This window comes from Lissotriton helveticus, chromosome 8, assembly GCF_964261635.1.
Source record: "Lissotriton helveticus chromosome 8, aLisHel1.1, whole genome shotgun sequence".
Lineage (NCBI taxonomy): Eukaryota > Metazoa > Chordata > Amphibia > Caudata > Salamandridae > Lissotriton > Lissotriton helveticus.
The window spans coordinates 1232259927-1232279829 of record NC_136069.1 but is presented as its reverse complement, the minus strand read 5'-3'; positions in this window follow the sequence as shown (position 1 = coordinate 1232279829).

The window sequence follows — 19903 nt, the reverse complement described above, 5'->3', positions numbered from 1 at the left end:
GAAGAGGCCTGGGTTGCTGCAATAAAACAATTGTCCCATCTCCTGCTGAGTGATTGAAAATCCAGACCCCCACTAATCAAAGGAAGAATGTGTCACTGGCAGGGAGGCTTCCAGAACCTGTTTGATTAGGGGTCAGTGCCCCATGAAACACAAAGACTTCAAGCCAATGAGCTGTATAACTGTGAGAGCTGAAGCCCCTGAACTTTGGAGAATGGCTTGATCAAGATTGAACAAGACTGGAGCTACTTCGTGGTCAAGAGGAACCTTTGCCAAGGAAAAAACAACTGAAGAGACTGAATGAAAGGACTGACCCTTGCTGTGTGTTCCTGGGCTGGCCTGCAGTTTTCTGTTTTAACCAAGGAAAGGCTAAAGGGACCATGCTGTGTGCTGTGTCCCCCTGCTTCAAAGGACTTTGCTGTTCTGTGTCGAAGAAGCAGGGGCGGCATTAGGCATGTGCAAGCTGTGCACCTGCACAGGGCCACCAAACCCCAGGGGCAACCACGCCAATATATATCCTTAATATAATAATCCTCTGAGGATTGATACATATTTGCGTGGAGGCCCCTGGCAGGGATTTGTCGGCCTCCGGCTCTGTTCCACTTCCAAACACCCTGATCCCCCCCCCCCTCTTCACTGGCCTCCGGGCTCCTCCCCACCCGGACCCCCTCTTCCGCGGCCCCCTACCTACACTTGCTGCCCAGGGCCGCCATGAGCCTAGAGCCGCCCCTGCCTGAAGTAACTTATCCCCAGGGGCCTGAGGTGAGCTGGCTCCCCGTTGCGGAAACTCAGAAACACAAAAGTTTCCAGGAGAGTCTCAGCGGCGCTGTGTTTGCGGGCTTGTTGCAGCTTGAGATCCTTGTAAGGTGTGCCCTGTGATCGTGGGCACCTGGAGTCCAAGCAAGGATCAGCAACGCAGTGTGCTTGTGCTTTTTGCAACCTGAACCCCTTTGTGAGGATTGTCCAGTTATCGTGTGCACTGGAATCCAAGTGAGTCTCATTGACGCAGGGGGCATGTGCTTTGTGCACTGTGAGACCTTGGTGAGGATTTGCCTTGTTATTGTGTGCCCCGGAATCCAAGTGAGTCTCATCGACGCTGTGTACGTGAGCTTTGTGCACTGTGAGACCTTCGTGAGGATTTGCCTTGTTATCGTGTGCATCGGGAATCAAAGTGAGTCTCATCGATGCTGTGTGCGTGTGCTTGGTGCACCGTGAGACATTGCTAACATGCACCCAGTGTTTAAGTGAGTCTCAGCGACGCTGTGCACGTGATCTTCATGCAGCCTGAGACCTTCATGTGGAGAGCCCGATGATCGTGCACCTGAAGCTCAAGGAAGTCTCAGCGATGCTGTCTGTGTGAGCCCTGTGACAGCCTGAGATCTCGTAATCGTAGGGGCCTGGACCGGCAGTCCCGGAGGAGCTGAGCCGCCGGCCCGAGCCTGCAGTTGCCAATTCAAAAGAATTGCATTGGAGGCCCAGCCACTGGACGAGGAGAGGAGAGAGAGTTCTCCCCCACCAGAAAAACACGTGTCGACTCATGGGGTGGGGTGCGGGCTCGGAGGGAGACGCTCGCGGCCTCTCTCTCATTCCTGCAGTGCGAGCCTCTGCTTCGGCTCGTATCGCGGCCCATATTGCCAAGGGAGTGGCAGTACATGGGCCAGAGTGCAGAACTGCACTTTTTGATTACACCATACCCGTGTTGGGGGCAACTGTTGAGAGGCTGACTGTAAGTCAGAAGGAGTGGCAGATAGACCGTCAACCTGAGTGTATTACGCATTATTCCATCTCTGCATAACGGAGTACCTGACTGTAGTATTACACATTACATCATTTCTGCATAACGGAGTGCCTGATTAGAGTATTACACATTGCATTATTCCTGCATAACGAACTACCTGATGAGTGTATGACACATGCCGTTATTTCTGCATAACAAACTACCTGATTGTCGTATGATGCATTGCATTTTTTCTGCATAACAAACTACTTGATTAGTGTATTACGCATTGCATTATTCCTGCATAACGAATGCCCTGATTAGCGTATCACGCGTTGCCTTATTTCTGCATACCGACGTACCTGGTGGTTGTATTACGCATTGCATTATTTTTACCTTGCAAAGTGGCGATTGTTGTGGTATTCATTGCATTCTTTTTACATTGCAGTGTGTCTGATTGTTGAGTTACGCATTACATTATATTTACATTGCAAAAGTGCCTGATTCTAGTAATACGAACTGTATTACATGATATTAGGATTACAGGAGAATGTTTAGAAGTGTTCATTAATACCGCAAGAACTTAAAAGGGCTGGCTGGCCTAACAACCGGCCAGGAGAGATAGTACACATATTTATATCGTGTGGTCTTATTGTATATCTTTTCATATAAAATGTATACTCATTTTTATGAAACTCGTGTAGAGTCTATTTGTGGTGTCATCATTGGGTTGCTGGGAGCATGGTTGCAAATACTTTACACATTTGCCTTGATGATAAGCCTGGGTGCCCATTCCAAGCTACGAAGGGGGTGAGCGGGGCTATCTTAGAAGGTGACCTTCCTTTCCCTGATGTGGAACCTCTGGTCCCGATTTGGCTTAAGGTACCTACCTCAGCCAACCAGGGATCCCGGGTCTAACAGCAGATTTACGACTAATTCCACAAAACTGAATTTTCTGTTACTACCCAAACACTTAATCACACCTTCTGGTTGGTGGGGAAAGAAAGGCGAGAAAGGAATTTGCATTTCTGCGGCAACAGAAGAGCACACACACATTAGGACCTACTTTAGATCCTACCCTCAGCAAAAACGCTGCAAGGTACTGCTTAGGCCACTACCAGACTCTCGCTGAATTTTACAGCTCAGTCTTGGTATTAGCCTGTAAGCCTTCCTCTGGTGGGTGTACAATTAAAACCTTATGCAGAAGCAGTCCAAATGCTAGCAAACTCTGCCCTTAACAAATGTGGGCAAAGATTCCTGAATTCACTCGACATTGATGAAACAAAATGTTACTTTTTTTTCCTGCAACCGGATGTTTTGTATACAAGAAATGGGGGAAGTGAGGTTGCAAGAAATAACCCCCTAATTTACTCCAGTCCTACACAATGCTGACATTAACCTTGAGTTGCAGCGTGAACACTCTGTAATACACACACGACCTCCACCCCCACTAGCTGGTCTCTCCCTCCAGCAACCACATAGATTGTTGACGGGGGGTGCTCAACGCCTATGGAAGGCTCTAGCCAGGCCCTGCGTCCAGCCCTCATTGCAGACATCCCCTCCACAATCCAAGGTCTCTGGGCATGCACAGAGTGGAGTGGGCCATTTCCTATGGGTGTTAATACCCCCCTTTTTTAGGAAAAGAAGAATAAAGGGAAGAAGCAGGGGATTTCAACGGTCTTATGAAACCTATAAGAAGCATCTCATGTAGGTATTGTCTCAAATGCATGTTTTCCCTTTCAGTTAGACCAGAAATCCAACTACACAGAATTTGTGCTCCTGGTTGTAAGTCTATCCGGCAGTCATATGGCCAGTGGGGTGGAAGGGATGTAGCCCTCCCCTTATTGAACTTGTCTTCAAAGTCACTATAAGGTGTTGGAATATCTTGGGCCAGTTCCCGGTCTTTTTAAATGGTACATTCTACCTTGTCCTTATTACCATGAGTACTGGTTTTCCAACAATTCTTTTACACAATAGTCTGACTGTAAAGTTACTTTACACTTAGTCCAGTCAATACTGGGGTTATGAATCTGTAGCCAGGGATTCCCCAAGATGACCAGAGGTTAATTGATGAAGTCAAATTTAACCCTTTCCACGTGACTGCCTGATATGGTCAAAACTAACTACACACTAGTGTGAACACTGGGCCGGACAAGAGGTCAATACTATCTATCTTTTTAACTAATTCAGGGAATTCTTTTGGACAAAAGGGTATCCCATGTTTCTTTGCAAAGTCAATGTCCAAGAAATTGCCAGTGGCTCCTGAGTCTAAAAGAATATTTATCGAAATTGGTTTTTTCACGTTCCAGTCTAATCTTGCTTAACATACAAGTGTCTAAAACCCTTCTAAGAACTAGTTGGCTCTAGGGACTTGGAGACTCTAATAAGTGTCTCAACCGCAAGGCTAGTCTTTAACGCCTCTGGGTTACCTAGTTTACTGAGTCAGATTTGGTTACTTCTAGTGTCCTGTCTATCTTTTTGGGCTTAACTGAAAAATCCCGTACCAAATGTCCTCTCTTTGTGCAGTACAGACACAGTTTTAAGTCCCTATGCCTCCGCCATTCTTCTTTCGCGAGTGGTCCTCCAATGCTCCCGATCTGCATTGGTTCTGACTCATCAGCTATTCTAGCTGATTCTGGCCTCTTTTCTCTGACTACCAAGACCTTGATATTCGGTCATCTTCTATAATTCTGTCTTTTTGAAAGACGATGATCAAAGCTGACGACTAGGTCATTTAATTCTTCATAAGTATCTGGAGGATTAAGTACTTGTAATAAAAAATCTTTTAACTCATCTGTTAGACTTGACATCTTTGGCGTGGTTACCCTAACTTTTTGCCTGTTCCTCCTGTATTTTTTTACACTATGCTCGAATAAGTTTTGCTGGTTTAGATGCTTCAGGCACTTTGCCACTGCTGATCAGTGCCAAAGTTTGAGTGCTCCCTGGAGAAATTGTGTTGTAATTGGTTAACCATGATTGGTATGTTTGTGTTACCCCTAGTTCCCTAGTAAAATGTACTACGTATGCCTGGGCTGGTAACCCAAATGCTACTAGTGGGCCTGCAGCACTGATTGTGCCACCCACACGAGTAGCACTGAAACGATAACCCTGGCCGGGCATTGCAGTGCCTGCGCGCAGTTCGTTGACTGCACCACCGACCTTGATGGTGTCCACACCTGCCAGACCTTACCCTTCCCTTCTCGTACACATTAGCCACCCCTATACCAGGCCCGAGGTACTCCCCCTGGGCAGGGTGCAGTGTATGCAAAAGGCAGGGCATGTACTAGTGTGGTTGCTATGTCCTGGTAGTGAAATACCGCCAAAATTAGTCATTCACTATTGAGGGGCTATCTTGCCCAATAGGACAGAATGGGGAAGGCTGCGTATCATGGTTACCTGCCTATCTTCCCATAGGAGCGAGATACAGAATCAGAGTCTGATACCCCTGAACTCAGAATTTGATAACGCATCTTTTAGGACAGATGGTTTTTAGATTCTGTGTTTGAGATTGGCACTTTTAGAAAGTGGCAGTTCTCGTGTTCAACCTTTCTGTGTGCCTCTGCCTGTTTGTGAATTGGCCTCTGGGGTGTGAGTGACAGGGTCTGGTGAGGTGTGCATGATCCCTGGGAGTGCAGGATGAGTCAGTGCTAGGCTGAAAAGGCCAATCAACCCTTAGAGTGGTGGGAGGAGTAGCACCTGGGCCTGAATATGGCTGTGCCTGCCTTCCAGAGAGCTGGCCCCACCTCCTGTTGTGTGTCTGAAGACCCTGGCCCACATTTACAAAAGAAGATGTGCTCTGGTCGAAGGCACCCCGAACTGGTTCAAACTGGGTCCAGGGCCCTCACACCTTGAGAACAAAGACTTTTGGGGTACGAATATTACAGCCAAAACTCCTGAATTTTAGACTCGTCTGAATAGACACCTTCGTGATCGAGAGAAATCCCTTCTGAAGAAGATCAGCTGAATAGACTCAGGAGAAGACTGCCCTTGCTGTGTGTCTGGGGTTGGCCTGTAGTTTGCTGTTTCCACTGAGGAGAGGACGAAGGGACTTTGCTGTGTGCTGTGTCCCCCTACTTGAAGACGGACTTTGCTGAGTGCCGTGTCCCTCTGAAGGAGAAAGTCTCCAAGGGCCTGAGTAGAGCTGGCCTCCTGTTTCCGAAGTCCCAGGTACAAAAGGACTTCACCGCTAGCCTCCCTGAGCTTCCTTGCTGGAAGTTCCAGTTGTTAGGAGAGAAACTGAGTGTGAGGCCTTTCTACTATCAGGAGCTGTGCAAGCGCAAGAGGAGAAGAATCTCTTTCTGATCCACCGAACCGCCAACGTGGCAACTTCGCTGGAGACAACGTAATCGCATGTTAGCACCCTTTTTACCGACGCCTCCCTTTGCATCGCTTTTTTTTTACTTAAAATTTTTATTAGGACATCAGAACAAACAAAATGTTACAAATTACACAATACCAAAAATAACTGAGGTCTGTATTTATAAATGTATCCCCCCACCCCCCACCCAGGCGGATCCCGACAAAACAATACAATACAGAAAAAAGGGGGTTATTTGCACAACAAAATACATACAATTTAACCCTAGATTACCCTAGCATACCCCAGGGTGAAATATCTATTAATCCTCATCACTATTTACCCATCTGGTTAAGGGTTCCCAAATCTTTAATCCCCTAGCCCTAGTGCTGGTTCCCCTTCTTCTAAATACCGAGGTCTCTCATTTATAAATAGAAAGTAATTTACCAAACCTAACATGTATAAGGAGGATTTTGATCAAGCCAAACACTGGCAAGACATAGCCAAAATACTGCCATTGTTATGTAGACCAATTTCCAATCGGATTCCTCAATTTCCTGCTTGCTAAACCCAAATAGTATAACCTGGGGGTATGTGCGACAGAGTATCCCAATATAGAATCAAGGCATTGTCCAATTTCAGTCAACTGATGGAAAAGTCTAGGGCAAGTGGCAAACATATGGATACTATCCGCAGCCAGCGACCCACACAGAGAGCAATGTATCCCTGAAATCCCGCCCCATCTGTAAATTCGAGACTGAGTAATATAAAGATTACACGTCTTAAAACATTGTACTTGCAAGCTTGCTGAGATACAGGCTGTTTGACTAAGCTGAAGGGAGTCTTCACACTCTTCCTGCCCTGCTTGTAACATCTCTTGCCACCTATTGATATGTTTAGACATATCATCCTCATCCCTTTATTAATAAGCTTATATAACATAGACATTGTTGATCGACCCCCCAAAATCAAATCCAGTAAAGGAATTCTATTACGAGAGGTTAGCTTTTTAGATAGAAAATGCCTTATCTGTAGGTATTTAAAAAAATATTATTTCCGATCCCAAACTTTTCCTTTATTACATCAAATGTGGATATTTTGGTATCAAACGTTAGGTCTGCTATGAACGAAACGCCTTTCTTATTCCAATTTTTGAAATATTCATCCTGAAATATTTCCGGAAGTAACTGATTGTTGTCAAGAGGAGAGTATCTATGAATCCGACCAATCGAGAACTTTTTCCGGACAGCGATCCAGACCTTGAACTCATCCAACGAAACCTTACATTTTACCCTCTTAAAATAGACATAGTCTATCTGGCGCATAAGGAGTCCTTTGGCTTCTAACCCGCAGATTAAGCGGTAGATAGATATTTAACCATATCCCAGAGTTTCCCCTTTCAGCAGCTCGACCATTTGTTTCAAAGCTGATGCCCAATAATACATTTGAAAGTTTGGGACAGACCACCCCCCTATCTCTAGTAAAGGTCATGTATTTGAGAGCCCTGGGGGGACGTTGACCAGCCCATAAAAATCACAAGATTAGCTGATTCAACTTTAAAAACCATGACTTATTTATCTCCAGCGGGATTGCTCTAAAATAGTGGAGAATTTTGGGTGAAAATAGCATTTTAATTACATTACTCCTCCCGATTAAGGTAAGATGTAAATTATTTATTCTGTGAGAATCAGACTTTATTTTCTGTATCAATGGTTTAAGATTAATATCAACAATATCTTCCACTATAGAGCTGATCTCTATACCCAGATATCTGGCACTTTGTGCTATTCGATGGTCGTCTAAAATTATTTTATCATTTATTACAATTCGAGTTTTATATTCGTTGAGATGGTAGCCTGAAAGTTTACCAAATTGAGTAGTTAAGCTATTTAATTTCACAAGGGCAGGGCAAGGGGCAGGTGTGATAATAGCTAAATCATCAGCATATGTTAGAATTTTTACATCCCCCCCTTTAGCGTATACCGGTTGAATTCTTTGGTCTTCCAAGATTTTCCTTATTACAAGATCAATATAGATGGTGAATAATAAAGGGGAGCATGGGCATCCTTATCTCATGCCCCGTGATATCTCGATTGACCCCGACAAAGCCCCCATCATAGCTATCCTAGCAGTTGGTTCTTTATACATACTTTTGATATCTTTAATGAATCCTTCTCCTAGACCATATTTTTCCATGGCAGCCCATAAAAAAGGCCAGGAGACCCTATCAAATGCCTTTTCTGCATCCAACACAATCAGAGCCATAGGGTCTCCTGTAACCTTGGTATAATCAAAAAGAGCAATTTTCCGGCAAATATGATCAATAGTTTCCCGGCCAGGCACAAAGCCATGTTATTGGGGAGATACCAGTTTTGTAATAACCAACACCAATCTATTTGCAAAATTTGTGAATACATTTTCGTATCGCCATTGAACAATGTAATAGGTCTGTATGACCCAGGATTGGTTGCCAATTTTCCTTTTTTCAGGAATACAACAATCTTAGCAGCCTTCCAGGAATCTGGAGGTGCTTCACAACCTTGCACTGTGTTAAACATCTTGAGCAATAGGGGGGTCAATTGAGTCCGGAATTTCTTATAAAATTCACCTGGTAAAAAATCAGTTCCAACCACTTTACCAGGAGGGATAGCTATTTGAATTTCCTCCAGTCTGATTGGGGCTTCTAACATATTTTTATCCTGAAGGGTGAGCTGTTCTAATTTAATCTCTTTAAGATATCTCTCAATCTCTTCTTGGATCCCTCGGTTATCTTCCATATCTTCTGTGTATAATTTTTGATAAAATGTTTGGAATTCCGAAAGTATTGCTTCTCGGTCGTTAACTAAGCCAATAACAGGATCCAGGATTTCAATAATGTGTGTTTTTACCTCCTTTTCTCTAGCATGAACTGTCAGCATATGTCCCACCCTTTTGTTACTCTCATAGAGGGGCATATTATCAAGCAGGGTGTTTAAAATGATCGTCGTTTTAGCGGCAGAAAACTGCAGCTAAAGCAGCAATAATGGGCTTGATAATATGGCCTTGTGAATTCCAACAGAAACCCATGTTCTGGTGTGAACATGGGCTTCTATTGGAATTCTCCAGGGCATATTATCAAACCCATTATCGCCGCTTTAGCAGCAGTTTTCTGCCACAAAAACAGCGATAATTTTAATTCAAAAACAAAAGTAATGGTTGACAGTGTTTTTATTTTCACTGAACCCAAAACACCATATACTGGTTGAACATTCGCTAGTATTTGTACATAAATATCAAGTGCGCCCACACAGGAGAGGGGATGGGGTGCAGGGGAGGGGGTGTGTTTCAATTAGTTAACATCACTAATCAAAATATCCTTAAGCACAAATCCACAAGTGAAACCATCATTATCATTGATCCATGAGTTAGAGATCAAGAGAAACACATGTTAAATACAGCATTCTACATACAGAGACTCCTGTAATGATTCTTATTATCAATCTTGGGGTGAGGAGTTCGTATGAGTATAAGATGGTCTACGTTTCGACCCAGGGGTGTAGGACAGTGGATCCTTACTCGCGGGTCTTCATCAGGACGTGGGGGGGTGAAGGAAGAGGTGGGGCTGAGTCCTAGGTGTAATGGTGAAGAAATATATAACGCATTATTTTCACGGTCTCAAAAGGGTCCCGACACACATAGATTAAAAAGCCCGGAGGCCAATCACAGCAAGATACTAAACATATGAAAGAGGAGTTAGGAGAAGTTAAAAAAGGAGGGTAGATAAACTGAGGGCAGAACAGGGAATGATTACCTGGCAACGCAGGTAGACAAGGCCTCAGGCCTGCTGGGCGTATTGCGTCTCCAGACAGGGCCCAGTCCGGGTTAATATTAGAAGTGTCTGAAAAGACATATGAAAACAATTCGGTACAGTAACAACAGACACCTAAGGTCACCCGTTTCAGAACAAGTAAAGGGCGAGGGCGTCAAGCGCCTACCTTATATTAAATGGTTCACCCGTTCTAGATGGCACGGCGGGTGGTGTCCATCAGTTATGATTTTTGAAGGTTCGTTATTTAGAATTCCCCAGGCGCTCGTCTGAAAGACACCGAGTGGAAAAACACGTATCAAATAACGGAGAGCTGGATATGCAAGCCGTCTGGCACGCATTGCCAAAGAGCTGTGACTCACCCACAGGGATTGCGAATTGCTATCAGGAAGGAGCAGGCTCAGCGTGTCTCCTTGGGAAAAGGCGGGGGCCTCCGTGGCCTGAGCGTCCCAAAAGTGGATCAGGTGCATCAGACCGCCATCTGAAAAAACGAATTCAGAAGGGATTGTAAGGAGGCGATTTGGGCTCTGGACAGAAAAAGTTACAAACGCGGCTACTTTCAGTGGACTCACCCGAAATGGGTCAGAGCGGAGCCAGCGTCAGCGCGTGTCTGCCTGGAACCAGGAAGTGTTACCATGGCTACCAGGATCGATTTTGTAAACTCCTGAAAGAAAGACTCAGAAGCGTTGCTGGGTAACAGGGTAGCATCCCTTTGGAGGAAAGACTGATACACAGGGATTATTAAGAAGGTTGAGACCCATCACAGGATGGCAGAGTTTCTATTATCAACCAATATGACACGGTGTTACGAGATCGCCTTGCAGGGATGGACGCTTCCATGTGGGCCCCGGATAGCAAAGAAGGGGGAATTACAGTCAAAAAACAGAAATCAGATTAGCGCGAACCTGCCAAACATGGCGGTCTGGCGCACAGTGTCCCAAACCAGGGAAGGTCAACCGAGTCAACAAAAACATGGTGGTCATATAAACATTAGGTGAAAACCCGCATTCAAGAATATGGCCATTCGTATATGTTGAATGTACTACAAATGCGCGGACCAACCCAACATGGTGGTCAAGGCGCAGATGGGTTAAAGGAATATTTTACAAATACGTCCATAAAGCAAAACATTACATAATCCCTCAGTATGGTCATTGGTATACATCACATGTACTCCATAGGCGCGGACCAACCATACAAGGTAGTCAAACGCCTATGGGTCAAACTCAACCTGTTGGTGAACACACGCATGATTCCCCAGTATGGCCAATGGTGTACACTGCAAGTACTGCAACAGCGCGGACCCACCAAACAGGGTAGTCAAAACGTCTAGTGGGAAACACTCAAACTGGATTAAAGGGACGACATGTTAGTGTGTATAGGCACCCAAGAGCGTGGAACCAGTCCCTAGTTCACAAGGTGGCCATTTGAGCAAAACTACTTTCTGATTCATTCAAACCCCTGGATACTGAGTCAAAAAAATGAATCCATTTAATCTCCCTTACATTAAGGACGGGTTCAATGCTACCGCCCCTTGGGCCCAGTCGGACCTGTTCCAAAATTGTCCACTTCAGGCTTTCAGGGAGGTGATTATGCATATTACAGTGATCAACCAGCGGGGCTCCTACGACCTTACATCTCACGCGGCTGCAGTGCTGCAGAAAACGTACCTTCGCACGTTGCTGTGTCTGACCCACATATATCTGGTCACAGGGGCATATTATGCAATACACCACATTGGTGGAGTTACAATTGGTGTGTGACTTGAGGGGAACTTGATGTTGTTTGTGGGTGAAGATCTTGGTCTGAATAGTCGATGGACAGGCTTTGCAGGACCCACATCGATAATGTCCCACAATAGGAGGAAGGTTCCACATGGTTGTAATCGATGGTTCAGCTGGGCTCGATAAGAAAGAGCGCACCACATGGTCTCGGATGTTCCTTGCCTTTTTAAATGCGTGGAGAGGCGGGCACTTTGCATTGAGGTCTTCGGATATCAAATTCCAATACTTATTAATGGTATGTTTTATCCTGTTACTTTTTGTGGAAAAAGTTGTAACACAGATCATGCGATCCTCATTCTTATTCTGTTTGTCTCCCGGTTCTAGTAAGGTCTCTCTAGGGTTGAACCATGCTCTCTTCATGGCTTTCTTTACCAACCGCCTGGGGTATCCACGTTCCAGTAGTCTGCCCATTAGGATTGAGGATTGATCCATGTAATCCTCCTTCCTGCTACAGTTGCGGCGAATCCGCAAAAACTGGCCGAAGGGGAGGTTGTCACGAAGGCCCCTAGGGTGGTGACTGGAGTACAGAAGGAGGGAATTCCTCTCCGTAGGTTTCCTGAACATGTTGGTTTGAAGGATCTCATTATCCACAAAGATGGTTAGGTCCAGGAAATCGATGGATTTCTTATCAAATTTAGTCGTGAATTTGATATCTGGTGATCTCTCATTGAGCCAGTTGAAGAAGTTGGTGATATCATCCTCGGTACCTGACCAAATACAGACAACGTCATCTATATATCTCATCCAAAGGTGTATTTGAGATCTGAAAGGATTGGCGTTGGTGAGTACAAAAGTATCTTCATACATAGCCATGAAGATTATGGCCAGATCAGGAGCAAAGGCCGCCCCCATCGCCACGCCCTTGGTCTGGAGATAGAAGCAATTACGGAAAATGAAGAAGTTCCTCATCATTGCAATTTTGAGCAATAGGATGATGAATGTTGTTGGTACCTGCACGGGTGCCTCCCGTTTGTCAAGAGCAATCGACATCGCCACCAGGGCCTCATCCTGGGGTATGCTGGTGTACAGAGACACAATGTCGCACGTTACCAGGAGGTCTCGTGTAGAATCGAAAGGGTGTCCATCGATCAGGTTGATGGTTTGAATGGTGTCCCTTAAGTATGTAGTCGTAGCCTCGGCCAGTGGTTTTAGAAAGAAATCTATGTACCTGCACAGTGGTTCCAGCAGGGAGCCGCATCCAGATACAATGGGGCGTCCCGGGGGCTTATGGAGATCCTTGTGGACTTTGGGTAAAGTATAGATGGTGGGGAGGCGAGGGTGCTTCTGATTCAAGTACTGGAATTCTTGTTCCGATAGGAACCCTTGTTGGAGGCCATCTTGGGTGACCCTCTGGATCTCAGCCATTATACTTTGAGATGGATCCCCACCCAATTGTCTGTAGCTGATCCCGTCGTTTAGCTGTCGTAAGATCTCATTCGTATAGTTATCCTGGTCCTGTATTACAATTGCACCGCCCTTGTCCGCGGGTTTGACAACTATTCCGGTGTTATCCTTTAGGGATTTGAGTGCAAATTTCTCAGCTCTACTCGTGTTGTGTTTAGTAAAGTTATTGTCTTCCAGGATGGTCTGCACATCGCGAAGCACTAGACTCTCATACGCCAAAATCCGTTGGGTCATGGCATACGTAGATGGTACAAAAGTGGACGGTGGCCTCAGGTTAGTTGCTGAGGGAGCTTGTTGGTAAGGCTTGTCCTTGAAAAAATATCGCAGTCTTATCTTCCTAAAGAACTTGTGGAGTTCGACCACAGTGTTGAAGGCATCCGGTGTTGAGGTAGGAACAAAAGATAGACCACGGCTTAATACTTTCGTTTCATCTTCCTTGAGGGTGTAGGTAGAGATGTTAATCACAGGGGAAGTCTCCTTTACCACCTGTAGTTCTTCCTGCGTGTGGATCTCTCCCCGTGCTCCTCTTGGGGGAAACTCACTTGCTTCGTGCCTCTCCCTCTCCCGGAATCCCACTCCTGGCCCGTATTGAATTGGCCTCTGCCAGTACCCCTGTCCCAATTGCTCCCTCTGCCACGTGGGGGTCTCCATCCTCCCTGTCCTAAAAAAGGGGGAGGTTGGTAGGATGGTCCGTAGGAGTCCTGGTATCCGTATGCACCACTAGGGCCGGCTCGTTCTGAGTCCTCACCTGAGCTGTACGAGGAATCTGAGAAAGTTGTGAAATTGCGCCTGCCCCTGTAGGATCCCCGGCCGCGGTTGGTAAATCTCCCTTGGTTGTCTTGTCTGTAATATTCGTCCAGGAGGTAGGGATATGTTCTTTTTTTGTCGTACGACCTCACGTCGCGGGCTAATTTTTCAAGTTTCTTTTTGATTGTGGTTGTTTCAAAATCCTGGAGGGTCGCCACCAGTTTGGTCAATGCCTCTTTGGAGTTAGTGAGAGTGGAATCCCCACTTATCTCGGCTTTTAGGTCCGCTATTTGCTTGGTTAGAATAGCAATTTGTTCACTGGCTGTTTCAATGCCGAGAACCATCCAATGTCGCGAACAATTGTTCGCGACAAAGCTGAAACCTTCACGGAACTTAGGAACGTCGATGAAGATGGCAGGTTCAACTTTGACCTGTAGGCCCACAGGGATAATGTTGGATTGAAGACACTGTGCTAGGAAATGCCCATGAAGTTTGGTTCTAATGAGTTTCTTCTCTAGACGCTCCAACTGATTGACTTTGTCGTTAAGAGAGAAGTCAATCACAGGTGTGGTGGAGGACAGAAAAGTATTTGCAGAGTCTGAGAGGAATTGTTTGATATAGTCCTCAGTGTAAGAAAGAACCTCCTTATCGACCATGATGGTTGAAATTTAGAAGAGAATGAAAAGAAATGAGGGTAGATATATAAGAGAGGGAACCTCGCAGACCAGCGTCTGCTCGAAGTATGTTGTAAATAGAGGGGTTCGACCCATATAGTCAGTGGGACCTGGGTAATAAATTGAAGTATATGAAGGGGTCCCAGACCAAAAACACAAAAATCACTTAAATTTCACACAATTAGATAAGATCAAAAACAAAAGTAATGGTTGACAGTGTTTTTATTTTCACTGAACCCAAAACACCATATACTGGTTGAACATTCACTAGTATTTGTACATAAATATCAAGTGCGCCCACACAGGAGAGGGGATGGGGTGCAGGGGAGGGGGTGTGTTTCAATTAGTTAACATCACTAATCAAAATATCCTTAAGCACAAATCCACAAGTGAAACCATCATTATCATTGATCCATGAGTTAGAGATCAAGAGAAACACATGTTAAATACAGCATTCTACATACAGAGACTCCTGTAATGATTCTTATTATCAATCTTGGGGTGAGGAGTTCGTATGAGTATAAGATGGTCTACGTTTCGACCCAGGGGTGTAGGACAGTGGATCCTTACTCGCGGGTCTTCATCAGGACGTGGGGGGGTGAAGGAAGAGGTGGGGCTGAGTCCTAGGTGTAATTGTGAAGAAATATATAACGCATTATTTTCTGCCACAAAAACAGCGATAATTTTAACGCCCTGCTTGATAATATGCCCCATAGTTTGGTCCGTCAGGTCAAGTGTCTACCTGCTGATTAGTGAGTGAGATTTCGGTTATAGCAGATTTGGAGATTATAATCCTTGTTTGTGCGGTAGCTGATTCCCCAGCCTCAGATAAAACCTTAACCAGATGAGTTTCAGCCTTTCACAATGTATCATAAAATATATTACATTTATTCTTTTCTTCTTTTTGGGTCTCCCAGCAAAATTTAGACGTTTCGCCCCTGATCCCGCCTTTAAGAGTATCCCATACATTTTGAATACTAGTGCTGCCCAAGTTTTCCTCTATAAACCTAGGGATCCATCTCTCCATATATTGAATATAAGAATTATCATTTAACAGAGCCCTATTAAATGTCCAACGTGTAGCTTGAACTTTACATTTAATATTAACTTCCAGTACCAGAAGGTTGTGGTCAGACATTACTCTCGGTAATTTAGTAATTTTGCTGCCCTGAACCATACATTGAAAGACAAAGAAATAGTTCAATCTTGCATGGACTCTCTGTGGGGCGGAGAAGTATGTAAACCCAGGGTTGTTTCCCTCTAACTGTGCCCATATGTCTGTTAATCCATGAAACTCCTTTTATTGGGATAGAGATTTATAAACTTTGGGTTTCCGCCCCTGATATGCTATCTCAGGATGGTTAGATATTGGGAAACTCAAATTTAAATTAAAATCCCCACATAGCATTATTGGGAGAGGCCATCCCACCAATTCTATGTTCAACCAGTTAAATATTGCTGGGTCAGCTAATACCGATCCGTAAACGAACATAGTATAAACAAGCTATTGTCAATTGTACATTGTAAAATTACGCATCTACCAAATTTATCCGTAAGGGAACATGGAAAATTGGAAAGGCCCCGCCGGGTGAGTATTGCCACACCGCTAGTTCTAACATCCTGCGTAGTCCATGAACTCAGTTGATACCCATCAAAACTCATAACCTTACTTCTACCAGCTTCTACATGGGATTCTTGAAGGCAGATGATATCTGCCTTCAAAAACCGAAAGTCCTGATTGATCCTATGTCTTTTGATGGGATCATTTAACCCACAGATGTTAATAGAAGTAATTCTAAGTTACTCCATCAAAAATGGAACGTGAGTCCAAATGCATTAAAACCATACCTAACACATCTAGAAAATCAAAAAAATACAACACCGTGCAAAATTCCCCTCATATAATTAAGATCCGCCCATTCCCCCACCCACCTCTCCCACCCCACCCCTTACTAAGGCAAAAAGGTCCTCAGACCCTTGTAATGTCTCCAGCATTCCGCTCTGTTCCCAGGTCACTCCCCGACCTACCCAAAAAAAATCAAAATGCTAGAAAACCACAAGCAGTATACTAACGTCCTTTAACAGAGTTAACAACCTTTTTCAGCCACCTATAAGTTCCTGCAGATAGTTCTGCGCCTGAAATTCTGAAGTGAATAGCCTAACCTTTCCCTGACAGATAACTTTTATGCGTGCTGGATTCATTAAATATACTTCACAAACCAGTTTTTGGAAGGGGCTAATCATTTGACGAAGCCTCCATCTTCTTTCCACCGTTGTGTGGCAAAAATCCGGCCATACAAAAAAAGTCTGCCCCTCGGCCGATCTTTTTGCATCTGGTCTTGCTTTTTCGAATATTGCCTGATGCAATAAAACGTCCCCCAAAAAAATTAGGATACCTCGAGGTGTCATATTTGGCCTGTCATTATTTTTTTTTTAACGTCAATGGGAATCTATGTACCTGCTGAAGTTCGGCTTCCCAATTCCAGTGTGATAGTTCGGGAAAAGCAGCTTTAAATAGTTTCAGCAGGAACCCACGGATATCATTCCCTTCCGCATTTTCTTTATACCAGCAATAGTAAATTGTTTAATCGCTGCCTATTTTCAGATTCTTCCAGTTTCCAGAGTACATTAATCATTCTAGCATCATTTGCGGTGGTTTTTTGATCAGTAATCTCTACCCGGCCTCTAGCCCCACCCTACTTTCCTCCAAGGCAGTGGTTCATGCAACAATTTCTGTGCGGTCTTTCGTTGTCTTGCGAATTGCACCCTGAATTTTTTTTTTTTTGCAAGCTGTGCTCTTCTATGCTGTTGGCGAGCCTCTACCTGCATTGATTTAAGTGTGGCATAAATTAATCCCATAGAGGGGGCAGGATCCGTCTTATTGCCAGTAGCCTTTAGGTCTTTAAACAAGGACTCATTCATGTTTCCTTCCTCAGCTCCTGTATCCAGCAAGGTGGCGTAATAGTCCCACTGAAGATGCTCTAGTTGACTAGTGTCAGAGTGATAAATTCTGTTCTCCAGATCATTAAAGCTCCTTCTCTTTGTGTGATTGCCTGCCTTCCTCAAAGTATCTGTTGTTGTGGGGGGCTGTCACTGTCATCCCCAGAAGCATCAAGCTCAGTATTATCAGGATCACTAGCATTGGTATGATCCGATTCATCAGTTAGAGAGAAAACATTTTCCCCATCCGGTGTGCCTAAGATTTTATCTCCTGCCTTGGCTAGATCAGCTAGATCGATACTGTAATCTTTGAGCTCTGCAGATGCAGCCAATACCGTGTTATCAATCTGTATTTATCTCTGAGTGTCATTCCCTCCTGCCCCCCACATTCAATAATCCCTGTGCTGTGAGTATCTCCAGTTGCACATTGGGAGCATTGGGAGCATTGGGGGCTTCAGGTAATATAATCCCAAGCGGTGTATTAGGTAAATCCCTTCTTACAGTGTCTAAATCTCCTTCACACACTGGAGATGTATTTACTGTCTTGTCCTTAAGCAGGAGTTTGACCTGTCTACCGCTTACCCCCTTTCCAGAGAACATCCCAGGCACCGTTTGTATCTTTGGTCTTACTGTTACATCGTAGAGATGCTGCTCGCCACCAGGATCTCTGAAAATACTCTCCGCCCCCTCCTGGCTAAGTGTGCGAGTAGCGTCTGACCCCTTTGGAACAACCGGTTTCTTGAGAGCAGGAAGAGTCTTGGTGCCAGTTGCTCCCTCCTTCGCTAAAGGTGTCCGTGGAGCCATCCTGTACAAGCTGGATCTCCGCCGAAGATTCCCTGCAAGCAGAGCTTTCACAGGTGGCAGGTATGTCCGGTTTCTAAGTCGCTGCACCCCGCTGGCGAAAACCTCCGCTGCTCGTCGCAGTAGCGCTTTAAGATACTGCTGAACGCTCATCCAGGCTCATGTTCAACTTCTACACCACAGCTTTTTAAACAGAGAAGAATTTCGCGAAGAATTGTGCTAAGGGTTCACCAAGATTTCGGTGCAGGGAGTGACTCTCGCAGCGGACACACAGCCGCCATCTTGCCTTCCCAAACCTTCCCCTTTGCATCTCTAATGAGATGCAAAGTTGGCGTCACTGGGCGTACCTTGTAAAATATTGCTGATGTTCACATTGCGATATTTACAAGGCAGCCCACAGGATTTTAGCACACGTTAGATTTTGGGGAAAACTGCGGTTTTTGCCAAAAACTAATGTCTGCTAAAATCCTGACTTACGTATGCTTTGCAAAGGGGGTGGATTATGCTGATAGGACCACAGGGTCGTATCAGCAAGGTTATCACCGTTTTGCAGGGAACATCGCTGGAAAACCAGCGATGTTCCCTGCAAAACGGCGATAACCTCGCTATCTCTGGAATTGTTATCACCCTGGAGAAACGCGTTGTTATTAACGAGCTACCAGGGCAATAGATTCCAGAGATAGCCTGCGATAAAAAATGTATCGCTAAGCACGGCCAGCAATAATTATCGCTGGCCCGTTGATAATATGCCCCGAATTTCTTTTGTTCTCAGCCACTCGGACTCTGCCACTAGCTGATTAAAAGCTGTCATAGAAGTAGGTAAATCTTTACTACCCTGTTTTAGATTCAGAAGTTCGGAGTTCACCGACTGCATCAATGCATGATGATCAAATAGTTTTTTCATATCCACCTTATACATGGAGAAATCATAGCGGATTGGGTCATCTCGCTCGACCAAGGGAATGGACCAAGAGGCTGCTGTACCTCCGAGATAGGATAATACAAATGCGACTTTCATCTGTTCATCTGGGTAATATGTGGGCCTACACATAAACTGTAACTGCCACTGATTGATAAACATGGCAAATTTAGCTGAGTTCCCTGAAAATCGATCAAGGGGTGGCAGAGGTGTGGCTAGAGTAGAGGAAATATGTATTACTGCATTTGTGGAGCTCTGAGCCAAAGTTTCCTCAGTTGAGGAAGCGTGCCGTGGAAAGGCAAAAGTCGCTTGTCTCATCAGAGGTCTAGTTTGTGATCTCCCCCATCTAGGTACTAATTTTGAAACTCCCTGTTTTGGAAGAATATCTACTCTCTGATATATGGCCTGTGTTTCCCATTGGAGGTTCCTTATCATATTGGCCACATCAGACAGGGTGATATCTTGTGACTCCATCTGACCTGTCATTCTGTCTAGCACCAACCTAAGCGTTCCCGTGCGAATGAGCTGAAGTCCAAGCTGCTTGACTCCAACTCCACCACTGAGCTCAACCCTCCTTAAAATATACATATTTCAGGGAGGAGGAAGCCCAACAGGGAAAAGCTGAATGAAATGAAGAGAGGGATGAGATGTCCTCTGGACGGCACTAGGCACCCATCCCTCTTGAAGATTGTCGGCTATTCAGAAGGCTGGGGTTTCTCAGCTCTCAGATGCGTCTGTGTGTGAAAATAGGAACAGTCACCCAAAGCATTCAAACACTCTTACTCTATTCCCTGATGCCCCCCCAGTAATGGCCATGT